Here is a 14,928-nt window from a genome sequence, read left to right on the forward strand (position 1 = left end):
AGAACTAATATTTATCTATAATTATAAATATTTAAGAACTAATGGCGATGAGTGACCTATATCCAAAATTTATAGGAGATGGTCAAGGCAATGCTCAAAGGTAACTTTATATTTTGAAACCAATATTATGATAGCTTAAAATGAATTACTTATCTTTTATTACATAAACTTAACTTCAAATATCTGGACACAATTCACAGAAATCTACAGGAATCAGAAAGAAAATACTAATAAATATGAGTCCCTAGAATACAATGCTGAATAAAAAAAAAATACTTACCTTTTTATTTATGAAAAACTATTTCCTACTTAATTTTTGCTTAGTATTTTTCTATACATAAAATAGTGAGAAAATCACAAGTTTTGTCCTCAACAAATTTACAGTAGGGAATAAAGTAAATAGATAATTAAATATAAGGGATAAGTTGTTCTCTGATAGTAGTAAGCACAAGGGACCAAGGAGCAGGAAGCTGGACCACCTACCAGCCATAAGGTGACAGTGAAGGTCTCTGGAAGGACAGGATACATAAACTAAGTCCTGAGGGTAAATAGCGTTATCCATCAGGGAGGAGAATGCCGTCAGCACAAGAAGAAGCATGTGAAAGGAGAGAGAACAGAATAGGTTTAGAGAGCTGAAACTATTTTACTATTGCTAAAGACAGATGATGAACTGTGGTCTTGGAGAAGTGAACTTGGACTCTATCATGGAACTCCTGTAGAAAATGTTAAGGAATTTCAACACTATCCTGAGGAGGTATTAAAGGGTTATAAGTAAGGGTGTGACATGAGAAGATGTGCATTTTAGACATGTGACAGGATGGGGCATAACATGTTATCCTCTCCTTTCTAGGATGTGACCCAAACCACGCTAGGATCAGAAGGGGCTCATGAACCATAGATAGTAGAGTCATATGCACAGGTGAGAGATAAAGTCAAGTAAAGAAATGAGCACCCCAATCTCAAAATGATGCACAGAGAGCCAGAAACCAAATACCAACAAATACTGACTACTTAAAACACAGAAGATCCAAAAGTGAAGGATAAATGTAGAAGCAGCCAGAGTAAAGGGCACAAAGAAAGAATATAAAACTCCTGAGAAGAGTGAAAGTGCAATACTTTAGGATTGACAGAAGTGTTATAAACCATTAGAACTGAGGAAAATTGGCAAGGCATCCATTGGTAACCTCAGAATAATTTAATCAGAGATGTACCACAATTCTATTGGGTTTCCTTTAAAATCAATTGGTAAGCTGCTTTTTAAAAATAGTCCATTCAGTCCTATTGTGTAACTCTAAGTCCCCAACTGACTAAAAACAAAGATTATATTTCCATTCCCAAGATGCTTAATGAGCTGAATGCTAATGCTTAGAATTCAGGTTTGTCTATGAAAGAGTTATGATTCTTTGGAACTGGTAGTGATGATTACTCCACATGACTTTAAATAAAACAAAACAAAAGCTTTATAGAAAACTTCAGAGTAATCTTTCAAGTGGACCATTAATTTTAATAATACTGGAAGCTTTTAATAAAATGATGTTAATTTCCCCAATGCTATTCCCAGCAACGGTGCTGACACCATATCTAATTATAACCAAAGAAGAGTGCGTTAAGAGTCGTAGGCTAAAATCCAAAATGTGAATAATGAGAATATATAAATTGCAGCAATAAATTCTTAGGGGTGTGATTAGTGAAGCATCACCTTCTCTCTGCTGATGTAGCAAATCTCTTCCCAGTGACACAGTGCTCTTCTGATTCTATCAATTTGGTTACCAATTTTTTCCTGATACCCTTCAATGCCTGACACTAATATTATTTTTCTCTATGGTATTTTTAAAGTACTAATCTTAAGGAAAAATGGAATAAAAGAAGTCATTTTCTCTTGCTGTAATGAGTAGCCAACATAAAACATTAAGTACTAGCTCTGAGCATTATTATGAATAGCACATTAAATACATCAAATGCCCAAACCGATTATGTTGATTCACTCAGGTCAGAGAGCAGGATTTGCAGAATTTGCAGACTTTCAGTAAAATTAGAGTTCTAGAATTACATATACATATAATTATCTGTTCAGTCAATTATTTATTTGGTCAATCATATATGAAATATTTACTAGGCATCTATTATGTGCCAGGTCCTGTTCCAGATACAGGGACTAGAGTGAACAAAACAGAAAATCTTGCTCTTAATGAATATCCTAGTGTCGATTTATATGAATTCATTCCATGAAATCAGAAAATTTTATTATGTATGACATTTTGCCTCTTTTGAAGAGAAGGCATGTATACTTTGAAAGCTTTAGAGAAGAGTTGTGATATACCTTTTTTTCTTCTTCCCAAATAAATTTCAAATGTTATCATCTCTCTCTGACAAAAAAAAATGAAATAATGCTTCTCTTTTGAAGGCAATAAAAAGCATCTGTAATATAATTTACTTTATTGCTCACAAGAAGAATTCTAATAACAGCACAGAATGTTTTTTAAAAAGCATTTTAAATAAATTATAATTTCAAATTTGAAATCTGTCAGCCAAACTCTTGATTCACCAGTCACCTTGCGTATTTGAAGATTCAATAATCTCCAGATGTGTCTCAATTAGACCAATAATGAACAATGGAGTACACGTTGACTCATGTTTTGCAACTTTCATAGCTCGCTTCTAATGCCTTTGTTCTGCTTACATATTTTGAAGAATTGTTCGTCTTTTTGCATATTTATGAGTGATCTCATATAAAGACATCACATAATGGAGAGCTTTTCAAAACTTTTTTACTTATTCACAAAATATTGTCCCTTATAAATTCAAACAACATGCATAATAATAAGTGCCTAAACTGTGCTTTTCTTTGAATTCCACGGGTATTTCATTAAAATTCCCACAATGTCAAGACTTTGTTGCAGGCCAGGACTTATATTTTGTTGTAACTTGCTTCAGAAAAGTTTCTATAGCCTTATGTATTTCCCAGTCACTTTTTCTACTTTGATGAAATTTAGAAGCTTCCCTTAAATCAGGATATAGTTTTCCATTTTCAGTGGGTTCCATACACACTTAAATTGTTCTTTCCCTACACCATTTTCTCATAAAGTATCATTGACTAGGCTGAGGAAAAACTGACCTCATTTACTATGTTTGATGATATTCTTGTTACTTTTTTCATTTAGCATTGAATGCATTCTTTTTGTAGGAAACCTATTTGTAATTCTTAAATTGAAATATTCCTTCTTTGTCTTTCATTCTAATTTACTCAACCATTCAACCAGTCGATAATTCAACAAACATTTATTTAGCCCCTATTCTGTTTAGCCCCTATTCTAGGTGCTAAGAATGTAACAGTGAACAAAATAAACAAAAATCCCTGCCCTCATAGAGCTATCATGCCCTTTTAATATTAAACAGTTTTTTAAAAAATACAATTTTTTAACTATAAAATTTAGTTACACTCTTTTCTTCAAACTTTTCTGAGAAAAGTTTCAATTCTTCTATGATCAGAGTTTGCCCACAAAATATATGTTAAAATCACAGTAATTTAAAGTATATGTTACAACTTTCTTGTATTCTAAGTTTTTCCAGGGCTTTCTTTCTAATGAGAAACACCTTGTGTTATAAATGTCTCTTATTTTATCTAAATTGTTTGGTAAAACAATTGACAGAAATTGCAGAATACGCTATAGTTTTATCATTGAAAACATAAATGTTAATATTTTTTAAAATATAGTACTGTATCTTTAAGTTTGGTACTTTAAGATAATCTAAGTTGATATTTTGGGTGCAGAGATTACAAATTGTCCTCCAATATACATTTCCCCCCTTTTTGGGTTCTTCTTTTTCACTGGCTAGAATGTAGATAAGACACACGTTTAATCAGCCATATTGAATCATAGGTTTGAAGCCACATAGTGACTATGGCCCAGCCACAAGACAGAAAGCATTTGGATCCTTGATGCTTACGAAGCCATCATGTCAACCCTGAACAGGTAACATTCAGATTCTGTTTGCCTGAAAGAGAAAACTTCTGTTTTCTTTAAGGTATTGTGTCTGGAAATTTTTGTTAGTTACACACAAACCTAATCCTAACTGACACATAGTCTATAATGTATTTTCATAAATTTAACAATCTGTGCTAGATCCTGTGTAATTCTTACCGTTCTGGTTATTTCTTGAAGATGATGAAAATTTCAGCTATGTTACATGAGTATTATTGGCAACAGCATGATTCACCAATCCAACTCTTTTTCTGAAAAATGATAACACAAACATTTGTTGTGAAATTACTTACACACAATTGCAGATACCTAGAAAGGAACCAACTCAAAAATAGCCAAAATAGCAAATGACATGTGATAATAAAATATCTATACAAAGAAAGGCAAAACTACAAAGGCGAGGTAACAAATATTTTGGTGCAGGAAGCCAATGCCAATCAGGCAGAGAAGATGGCTACGGTGTTTGATTAGTTGACTCACATTAATTTGCCCATAACCTTTACTTGTTTTTATCAAATAGGATGTTGAAAAAATGTTCACTTCATAAAAACACTGTAAAAAGAAAAGTATGACTTGTGTTTCACAATTTGTGTAATTAAATTGATGTAATTGTTTCCATTTATCGTTTTTCTTAGAGTAAATTTTGCCTCCCCTCACTTTTCTAGGGAATCAGAATTCACATATTCTCTAGTCTTTTTTTTTCCTTCTTATTTTTTCCTTTTGCATGATGCTATCTTATGCATGAAATTATATAGAGGGCTCACCTTCATTTTCTAACCAAGATCTCATACATTAAAAATCAGATCCATCATGTGTCATACGAATATCATATAACACTGATTATTTTTCCAAATTCCAATGATTTACAACTGCTGCTTAATTTCCTGAGAGCATTTTAATTCTGGGTGGTTAACCTTACTTGGACTGCTACATCATTTAAGTGGTAACACTATAGATTTACAAGCAAAAGCAGGCCTTGCATAGATACATCAAGTCTACAAAAATAAAGAAAACCATCAAGTTTAAAACGTTGATGCCAGAAATGTCTCATTTAGTTTAAATAAACTACTACAAAATAATCCTTTAAAACATGTAAATAAAGAGCCAAGCTCCTAAAATTGAAAATGACATCTAGATGAGAGAGACAGTTTATATTCTGTTGGACGGTGAAATTAAATAACACTAAGGCTTGAAATATACTTATATATGTAAAAAGTTCTGTTCCCAAAACAATTACGAAATATTTATACCATCTCCAAGGGAATGGCTGGAATATAAACAAAATACCCTATTTGAAAGAGCTTCAAAAAGCATTTCTATTGTTGCAATTAACTTACTTTCTGAAACTCCAAGGACATTACAAATCTATTGTAGAAGATTATGGTACATGATAAATTAAGATCAGAAATTATATAACCATTTATGATTATCAATAAAAAAACTGTTCAAGAGATTCACATAGAAAAATATGCTTTTAATTTTGATGCAACTGAGCAAAAATATAGTTCAAACCTTTTTTTAGCAAAACAATATAGAAGTTCAAGTTACATATTAAATCTCTACTTCTGCTCAAAATTTTAAAATTTAATAGACTGCTACAGCAGCATGGCAAGTATAATACCCTAATATAACATCAAGTAATAATATGATCAGAAACTCATTTTTCTATCAATGCAAAATATTAAAATTGTATTCTTTATTTCAATTTTTCATCATTACAATTAACTTTTTCTTTTTAATTTAGCACTGCTATGTGCATAATGCAGTACAGAGAGGCAGGATGGTATTGCAACTAATAGTGGCTAGTCAGACTGTCCTGGGTTCAAATCGAGGTTCTGTGCCTTCTGTATGATTTTGAGCAAATTGCTCATCTCCACTTGCTTCAATATTTAAAATGAGTCTATGGCCATGCTACCCTGAACAAGCCCAATCCTGTCTGATCTCAGAAGCTAAGCAGGGCCAGGCCTGGTTAGTACTTGGATGGAAGACCACCTAGGAAGACCAAGTGCTGTAGGAGTAAAAAATAAAATAAAATAATAAAATAAATAAATAAAAAAATAAGGGATTATAACTGACAAGGTCCTTGCAATCTGTGAAGTCATTCAAGGGTTGCCTCACCTAAAAAAATATATAATAATACAGTATTTCCTTCATAAGGTCATGCAAGGTATAGCTAGCAAGGCTCAGAGTTTCAAATGAGAAATGGGCACAAAAATCCAATTCTAGTCTCAATTATTGATCTCTTTTATGTCTTTGAGTAGCAGCCCAAGGGGTAAAAATAAGAATACACATTTCTGGCTCACTTGCTACCTTCTTCCTACTCTTCATCCACCAGTGTTCTTAATACACTGAAAGGAAACTTAAGGAATTTGAAAAATCTTATTTTCCTTGTCAGAAGCTATCACATCATCCTACTTGCAATACTGTCTTAATCTTCTCCAGGTCTGATGAATTCTTGGGCCAACTTGAATAAATGTCATACACTTGGAAAGCTAAAAAAGAATTCATATTTAAATTTTTCAAAGTATTACTTCCATCACAACAGTAAAGAAAGAAAAGCTGAATAACTGAGTTGGAAAGACAGGAGGTAATATTGCTATGCTCTTCTAGCTGGTCGAACAATGGTTAGGAAACGGTACTATCTGGATCTAAAGCCCTTGCCAAGCTGACCTTGACAGACGCGTGAATCAGTTCTTTATTAGCTCTGTCAGTCCACACTTTGCTTTATAGTTTGATGTATCGACTCTTCCTCTAGCCACAATGGAGGGAAGTGCTGAAAAATCTATAAAGAGAGGCTACTTAACAATTGGTGAGACTCCCTGGTATGTGCCCATGGAGGATCTCCTTCAACTCCTTATGGTTTCTTCTCAATATATTGGAAGAGTATCTAAAAATAAATGACTCTTTTCAATTTTTAAAATTAATTCTACATTAAGTTCTGCATTACTATGAGCTTTGCTACTATTTATGGAGAATTCACATCTGGTTGCAAGCAGCAGCCTCATTGATTTAACCTCACATGGCTTTATTTAACTGATAGGAGACTCGTTTATATCAATATTTCCTTATTCTGTTTGAGGATTATCAAAGATTTATGAATTCAATTTAGAAAATTTCAATCCCTAACCACACTTTTTAAACATCTTCTAAAAATCAATTACCTAATTTTCAATTAATTAAACCAATTAAACCATGAAAAATGTTCCTCTTGATCATATCTCAGCAGTTCACACACTTGAACAAGAAGCTGATTTGGGGCTTTCATGTGTCTTTTGTGATATGCAGAACGTTCATCTCTACCTTGCTGTTCTATGTATTAATCTTCATATTTAAAGGTAAGGGGAATATACATTACATATTAAAATGTATTTTTAAATTTTAATTTTGAATTAAGCTTTAAAAATATTTTATATTACGTCACAGCAAAATGTTTATTTTGCAATGGAGCAGTTCCAATATGACACTAAGAGCATTTAGCATTTTAGCAAACCAAATCTTGTAAAGAATGCCAATATTATCTTCGAGCTTCTTGGAAACCACAGGGCTTTAGCCTCTCTTTTCAGATTAAAGTGATTGCTTGGTAAACATCATTCTTAGACAAATGATTCTTCTTAGCTCATTTTTTTAATCCAGTTCTAGAGTGATAAAGATGCATTCTTACCCTCGCCTACACTGGATCATACCTTCACTAGATCACAAAGCCCAGGCAAGACCCAGATGTGTGCCAGCGTGTTACCTTCTACCTAGAGAACCGGATATCACTCCTCAACTCTCAGTGTGCTGCTTCTTTGGGATTAAAGGAAAATGGGGTGGCAAGGGTGGCCAAAGCTGAATACCTTAAATGGTCAAGTGACCTCAAATGGGTTAGAGTAGCATAAAAGAATGCTGGATTAGCATCGAAAGAAGCTGGAAATCTGAATTATCCCAGCAACAACATTTATTTCCTAGCTTTATGACTCTGCTAGTCTCGATTTATTCTTATATAAGAAAGCAAAATCAACATGATGAAATACTAGAAACAGTGGAGGACAAATAGGAGGGCAGTAATTCAGGCCAAGTAGAGGAATGAGCTTTAAAAAGTCTTTCCTAGAGGAGTTGATGCTTTAAGAAAGGAACAGGGCTCAAATGGGTGAAGATGTTGGAAGAAAAGCATCTTAGACAGAAGAAATGGTACATGTATAGTGTTATTATAAAGATTAATGAGATATTCGAAACACTTATCTCCAGGGCTCAACATTAATTATTTCTCTCCTTAGTCCAACAAGACAGAGTTTACTTTTGATCAATGTGCTGCCAACCCTATCCTTAGCTCAAAAAGAGAGCATCTTAAAATTATGTGAAAGCATAGTGAGGGCTGGCTTCACGGGCATAATACCCGTGCTATTGCACAGAGCTCCACACTCAGAAGGTCCCTGAGCTTGGTTTAATGTTCTGCTGTCACTATCTTGAAATACTTAATAATCTTTAACAAAGTGTTCCAGGTTTTCATTTTGCATTGGCCCCACAATTTATGCAACCAGTCCCGGGTATGGAATCAGAAAATCAGGATTTATGTTGATCAGACTAATTCACATCCTGTTTTTCTTACTTCTTACCTTCATGAACTTCTTGAGTTTCTTTCTCTATAGCTTTTAAAAATGGAAAAACCTATTCATTTGTGAGTATCAAATGAATTATAATTGTAAAAGTAGTTTTGTTTTGTCGATTATCGTAGAAACAGAGAGGACAGCAATTGGTCAGCTAATGAGACCCTTGTGTACAAAGAAGTTACCATTCGGAATTATTTTAATTTCTGGAAATTAGTATATGACTGCTTCCCTTTCTTCTCTCTCTTCTTTTCTTTATTATTCCCCCTTCCCTCTCTTTCCTTTGCAATTGACCTCATAACACACGTCAAATATTGTACTTAATGCTGAAAATGCCAGTCCTAGAAGACACAAGTCCTTCCCTTAAGGAGTTTATACTTACACGGAGGAAATAAAAACACAAATTGACAATGATAGAGAATTGTAATAGGTACATTATGAAACAAGCATGCGGTGCAATGAGAACAATGACTCAGATATAGGGAGGTGATATGGGTAAAGGTGGCTCAGGGAAGTCTTTCTCAAGGGAATTGATGCTTTAAGAGAGGAGCAGGACTTAGATAAAGAAAGGAGGCACTGGGAGAAAGGTGTTTAAGGCAAAAGAGAAAGTGTTTGTGCAGACATAAAAGTTTGAGAAACATGTTGATTATGAAGTACTTCTACAAACCTATGCCAAAGGTATACATGGAGAAGTGAAAGATGGTGAACAAAATAGGCAAAGCCCCAATTCTATGATATTAAGGGGTAAACCAGAATTTTAACTTCATCCTGAACTTTCCTTAAAAATTATAAAGTAGAGAAATGAAACAATAAGGTATATGCTTTAGAAAGATGTGTAGAGATGAAGGATAACAGAACCTGAATGAAAGACATTTCCTTGAGCAGTTCATATCTTAGGCAAAGGTAAGAAGTATGCGTAGGAACACAGCTGACTCACCTGCTGCTATAGAGTGGAAATTCAGAGCAAGCTCCAGGCCTTCAAGAAATATTTTATTGAGCAACTGTTATAGAGCAGGTACTCTGTTATGTTCAGAGAATGTAGAGACAACACGGATAGGCTCCCGCTTCTCAAGAAGGGTAGAAAGCAATGCAGTGGGTGCAGGGAGAGTGCCTTGCTCATGATACTGAGAACAGAAGAGGGGACCCTGACCTTACCAGAGACATAGGCAGTTTTTCCAAAAGAGCTGACACTAAGTCTCCGAGGAATCTCCTGAATAGAGGTTTACAGAATCAAAGGTATTAATCAGACATGGAATAAGGTTAATTTGGAGGCAGGAAATATTCTTCCTAGAGGAGACAATTTATGAGAAGTGAGAATTTATATTGACTGTGCAGAGCCCGACAGAGAGGTGATAAGGGACTACTGAAACCAGGGAAGTGATTATAGGGATAGCAAATTTTTTAAAAAGCCGTATTTATGAAATGTTTAGGACATATTATCAGGACTTGTTTATTATGCGGGTATGTGCAATGTGTGTGGCAGGGAGTACTGCTCACAACACTTCTGACACCACATGTGGGGTTTTTTTCCCCATACCAACCAATTCTCCAACTCTCTGAACACCAGCTGGGTGACCTATGATTTAATTCTAGCACTAATAACCTGGAGTTAGTGCAGACCCCACAGGTTAAGGGCTCAGTCCCATAAGACTGCCCCCTACTTCAGACAGCAGTCACAAGTTCAGGCTTCTCATACTTCTGACTGACCAACTATAAATTAGGGGTTCTCACGACCAACTCCCCACATTTGATAATTTGCTAGAACAGATCACAGAACTCAGAAAAACAGTTTACTTACTATGACCAGTTAATTATAAAGGATACAACTCAGGAACAGTCAGATGGAATTGATGCACAGGCAAGGCATGGAGGAAGGACACAGAACTTCCAGGCCCTCTAAACATTCTACCCTCCCAGTACACGAAGTGTTCAGCAAACCAGAAGCTCTTTGAACCTTGTTGTTTAGGTTTTCTGCAGAGGTGCCATTAAATAACCATGCTTGATCAAATCATTAGCCATTCCTTGGTGATTAACTCGATCTCTAGCCCTTCTCCCTTCCCGAAAGTAGTGAGGGGCGGTGGGGAGAGGCTGAAAGTTGGTTTTTCATAGTTGGTTTCTCCGGCAACCAGTCCCTCCACCATCCCGAAGTTGTCTAGTGGTCCACCAAGGGTCATCTCACTAGCATAAATTCAGGTATGGTTGCAAGGGGTTTGTTATAAATAGCGAAGATGCTCCTCTCACCCCTATCACTCGAGAAGTTCCAAGAGTTTTAAGAGCTCTGTATCAGGAACCAAGGAGGAAGACCAAACATGTATTTCTTATTATATTGCAATATCACACGTGGGTGGGGGGGGGTTGGGAAAGATTTATTTTCCATTTTGCCTCTTTCACTCCTCTGTGCCAACAACCACAAATAATTTCCCAAGCTGTTCTGTTCAGCTAAGTTATTTTTCCTTCCCAGGTTGTACTTTAGGAAGAGAACCTATGTTCTAAATCTATAATCATTGCAAATATATGTATCTATATATTGGATATCCCAACATAACCTTGTTTGTTCAAAGGTAGTTCTCTATACTTAATCATGGTCAAACATGCCCCCTTGTCAAACAAGTACTTACCATTAACTTGATATATCATATACAAGGCATAAAGACAGTTTCTTTCTCAGATTAATTTCAAGGAATTCCACTGGAATTTCAGGGTTGAAAAGCATCTTACTGGTTACAGAGCACAAATACTTGGATCACTCTCTGCAATTTAAGTTCTACCCACATTTTTTAATCAGATCAATAGGCAAGAGAGAAAGAACGACTTGCTTTGATAAGTTTATCTTCAATTCCTGGTTGTGAGAAATAAGATTTTGAGATGCCAGGAACAAAAATATATGACTATTGATTTCACAGCCCCATGCACTTTAAAATTCGCTTTCTGATTTCATCAAACAACTGTCAAATAAGGTTTAAGAGTCATGCTAGAATGAAATTAGTCATTGTTTGCTTTCATTTTGCCTAGATTTTTTTGACAGGAAAGAATAATGTAGCCTAAAAGGAATATAAACGCGAATGAATGCATGAAGTGGGAATGTATCATTCATAGGGAATGAGACAGTTCTATCAGAAACAATGAGAATGACTGCTATACAGTTTACAAACTAGAAGTTTACACATTATCTTATTGAATTTCATTTTTAATATTGAGAACATTCAGTGTTCTCAATTTAAATGCCTTAACTCCATAAGTAAAATCAGTGTGGTTAAAAAATAACTACTTGAGAAAACATAATTTATCAACTATGTATAGGACAGATAAACCTCATTTGCCTCCTAGAAAATGATTGCTTAGAACGTACCTCCTTTAAGAGCCCAAAGAAATCTGTAAACATAGAGTTACATGAACTTATTCAATACAGAAAACACACACATACACATACACACACACTCCACTCATCTATCTATATCTATATCTACATCTATATTCACATTTGTATCTATAGCTATACACACACCATACCAAATTTATAGCCTTTACCATTTGAAGCAAGGAAAAAGCCTTTAAAACAAAGGGAAATGACAAGTCATTAAAACAAAAGGAAAATGACAAGTCATCTTCGGTATTTGATAAGCTAATTATAGATTTCTGAGATAAATCCAAGATTATAACAGCAAGGTATCTTTCTAATGCTGTAAGTTCTGAAACATGAGATCAACCAATGACTAATGGCTGGATAAAAATCATGACTGAATAAATGAGATGATGGCCAAAGAACAGATGTCTGAGAATAAATAATAGTTAAATGCCACATATTTGGCTTAATTAGTGATGCACTTTACTTATTTTCCAAAATATTCCATTCGTTCAATGAATATGTGAAGACCTACTGTGTGCTAAGCTTATTGTTCTGTTTGCAGCAAGTTCACGGTCATAAATAGGTGCCAAAATCTAATCTCTTCCTAAAAGATTTTGTTTAATTCACTACTGATCTTATGTTCTTTTTGGTGGTGGTTGTTGAAATCGATAAATGTTCACCACATTCAGTAACATTTTCCAGACTTCCAGACTAATGAATTCATAGCATACACATTCTCTTCCCCTCAAAAACACAATTTTTAGTTTTTTGTTTCCAGAGAATACAGAGTACGTTTATTTTTAAGACAAATTAATGAAATAAGAAAATGATTGCTTCACTGAATAGTGTAGCCTCAAAGTCACAGATAATCTAGAGAACAACTTCAGTGACGTGCTTCTTTTTCCACAGAGGCCTGTTCCAATTAAAATGAAATCTACTCTCCTGTAAAGCTCTCTTTATCCAGCTACCACGTATTTAATGAGAACTCCACTACCTGCTCTCGCCTGATCAAATAGGCTTTCAGGACAAATTCCTACACTTTTGCTATTTTAAATGTTGACTTTGTAATGACTTTTTGAATAAATATTTTAAATGATAGCCTTATTTCTTTTTACTTGTTCTATATTTTACTAGAAAGAAGAGAAATTATTTTAAGAATGTAATTTTCTAGTTTCCTTTTATTATTCTCTGCAGGTATATGTTTTTCTTCATCTGCCTTGTCTTTACTTGAGGACAAGGATCATATTTACAGTTTTATGTTGCACTACAACTAAAATATCTTTTCAAACCATAATTCATTTGTTTACTACTCCTCTGGAGATTATATAGATTTATTCAGACATGTTTATATTACACCAATTTAATAATATTAATACAAACCTTAGTGATTTTATAATGTGCCAAATAGCCAATTAATTAAAGTTTCCTAAGATGGAACTTTGGAATTGGAGTTCTCTAAATATTAGTCTACAGAGATAGCTTGTGAAATTAGATTGTGGTCATATACTAACTAGTGTTAAAGGCTCAATAAAAAAATCTTATTAAGCACAATTCTTCCCTAATTATTCAATGTTTCATTAGGTAACTTGATTACTGTATCCATTCCTAATAAAACTCAATTGACATCTCTCAATTTGACTTGATTTCTTCAAGTTGCCCAAGGTCATACAGCCAACAATAACCTAGAAGACGGCTCAGATCTATATAACTAAAAAGCTTACACTTTTCACTCTATCCAGAATTATATCAATATTTGTTCTCTCACCTCCACCCATGACCTGCTTCTTTTCTTGTATTTTATACGTAAGTGAATAGCAACCTACTCTACCAGGTCAGAAATCCAGAAGCCATTTGAGACTTCTTTCTCTTCCTCAGAGTCCATTTATACTTGGTCTGTAAGATCAGTAGAGTTACCTCTTTAACATTCACAGTACTTGACCATTTCCATTTCTATTCCTACTGTCTTAAATAAATTCCTTATCTTTCTCCCAAATTAAAGTTTTCCTCTTTCTCTCACCTACTCTATCATCAAACCTCCATGTCACAGACAAATTTTCTATAAGGCAAAACTAACGCACATCCCACCACCACAAAATTCTTGAGTGACACCTAACAAGATAAAGTTCAAATTCATTAGTATGTCATCTATTGTTCTCTATGATTGAATCCCTGCCTATCTCTTTCTAGTCCTTCCTGACATACCATATCCTATTCTTTAGTCTAAAATCATATTAAAAGACCTTCTCTTCCCTGAACATATCAAGGGTTTTTATATTTCTGCAACTTTGTTCAGATACTCCCATTATCTGAATGAGCTCTGCTTCCCTCAATCTCTTCAGGTCAAATGGTGCTTCCTCTATGAATCTTTCTGTGACTCTCTCCTCTAGAGATACTGTGATTGGAGAGCCTAGCATTAATCTCACCACAAACTATTGGCTTAAAGCAGGATAAGCTCATTCTTCTATTCTTTAGGATGATATATGACACAACTCTACCCAAACTTAGTTCCCCAATTACCCTACAAGATTGATACCTTTTACAAAGCACTAATTTCTTTAATGGCAAGAAATCTATCACATTCATCTTTGTAGTGGTCATATATATAATTCTTATATAGGAGGCACAATCAGATATGTAATTGTTTAAATAGTAGGCACTGTCATTTAGTAAGCAGAATCACAATTTCATTTGTCATATAATAAACTGTCATGTAGAAGACTCACTCATAGTTGCAACTGTCATGTAGTAGGCACTTAAATGTTGCTATAAATTAATATTTGAATAGCAGTATTCATATAATAATTTACATAAAGATACAAGTTACTCAACATTTTTTAGCATAATGCACTTTTACTACACTGTTACCACAATTGTTTTTGCTTAGTGACTTTATCCAATATTTTCAGGCTCTTAAAACTACTTGTTGTAAACTTATTTTTTAGACAGCCCTGGCCTTAAAAAAATCCTCTCCATCCTATACGATTATACTGTTTTTGCTTTCATGAAATTCTAT

The 14,928-nt window shown here is 34.3% G+C and overlaps 2 pseudogenes; one reads left to right on the top strand and one right to left on the bottom strand.

The window, feature by feature from the left end:
* The window catches only part of LOC105300639, a 504,401-nt pseudogene that overhangs the window by 166,241 nt on the left and 323,232 nt on the right, over window positions 1-14,928 (bottom strand).
* LOC111747269 lies at window positions 5,882-6,000 on the top strand (annotated as a pseudogene).

This window comes from Pteropus vampyrus, unplaced genomic scaffold (assembly GCF_000151845.1).
Source record: "Pteropus vampyrus isolate Shadow unplaced genomic scaffold, Pvam_2.0 Scaffold216, whole genome shotgun sequence".
In the NCBI taxonomy this organism is placed as follows: domain Eukaryota; kingdom Metazoa; phylum Chordata; class Mammalia; order Chiroptera; family Pteropodidae; genus Pteropus; species Pteropus vampyrus.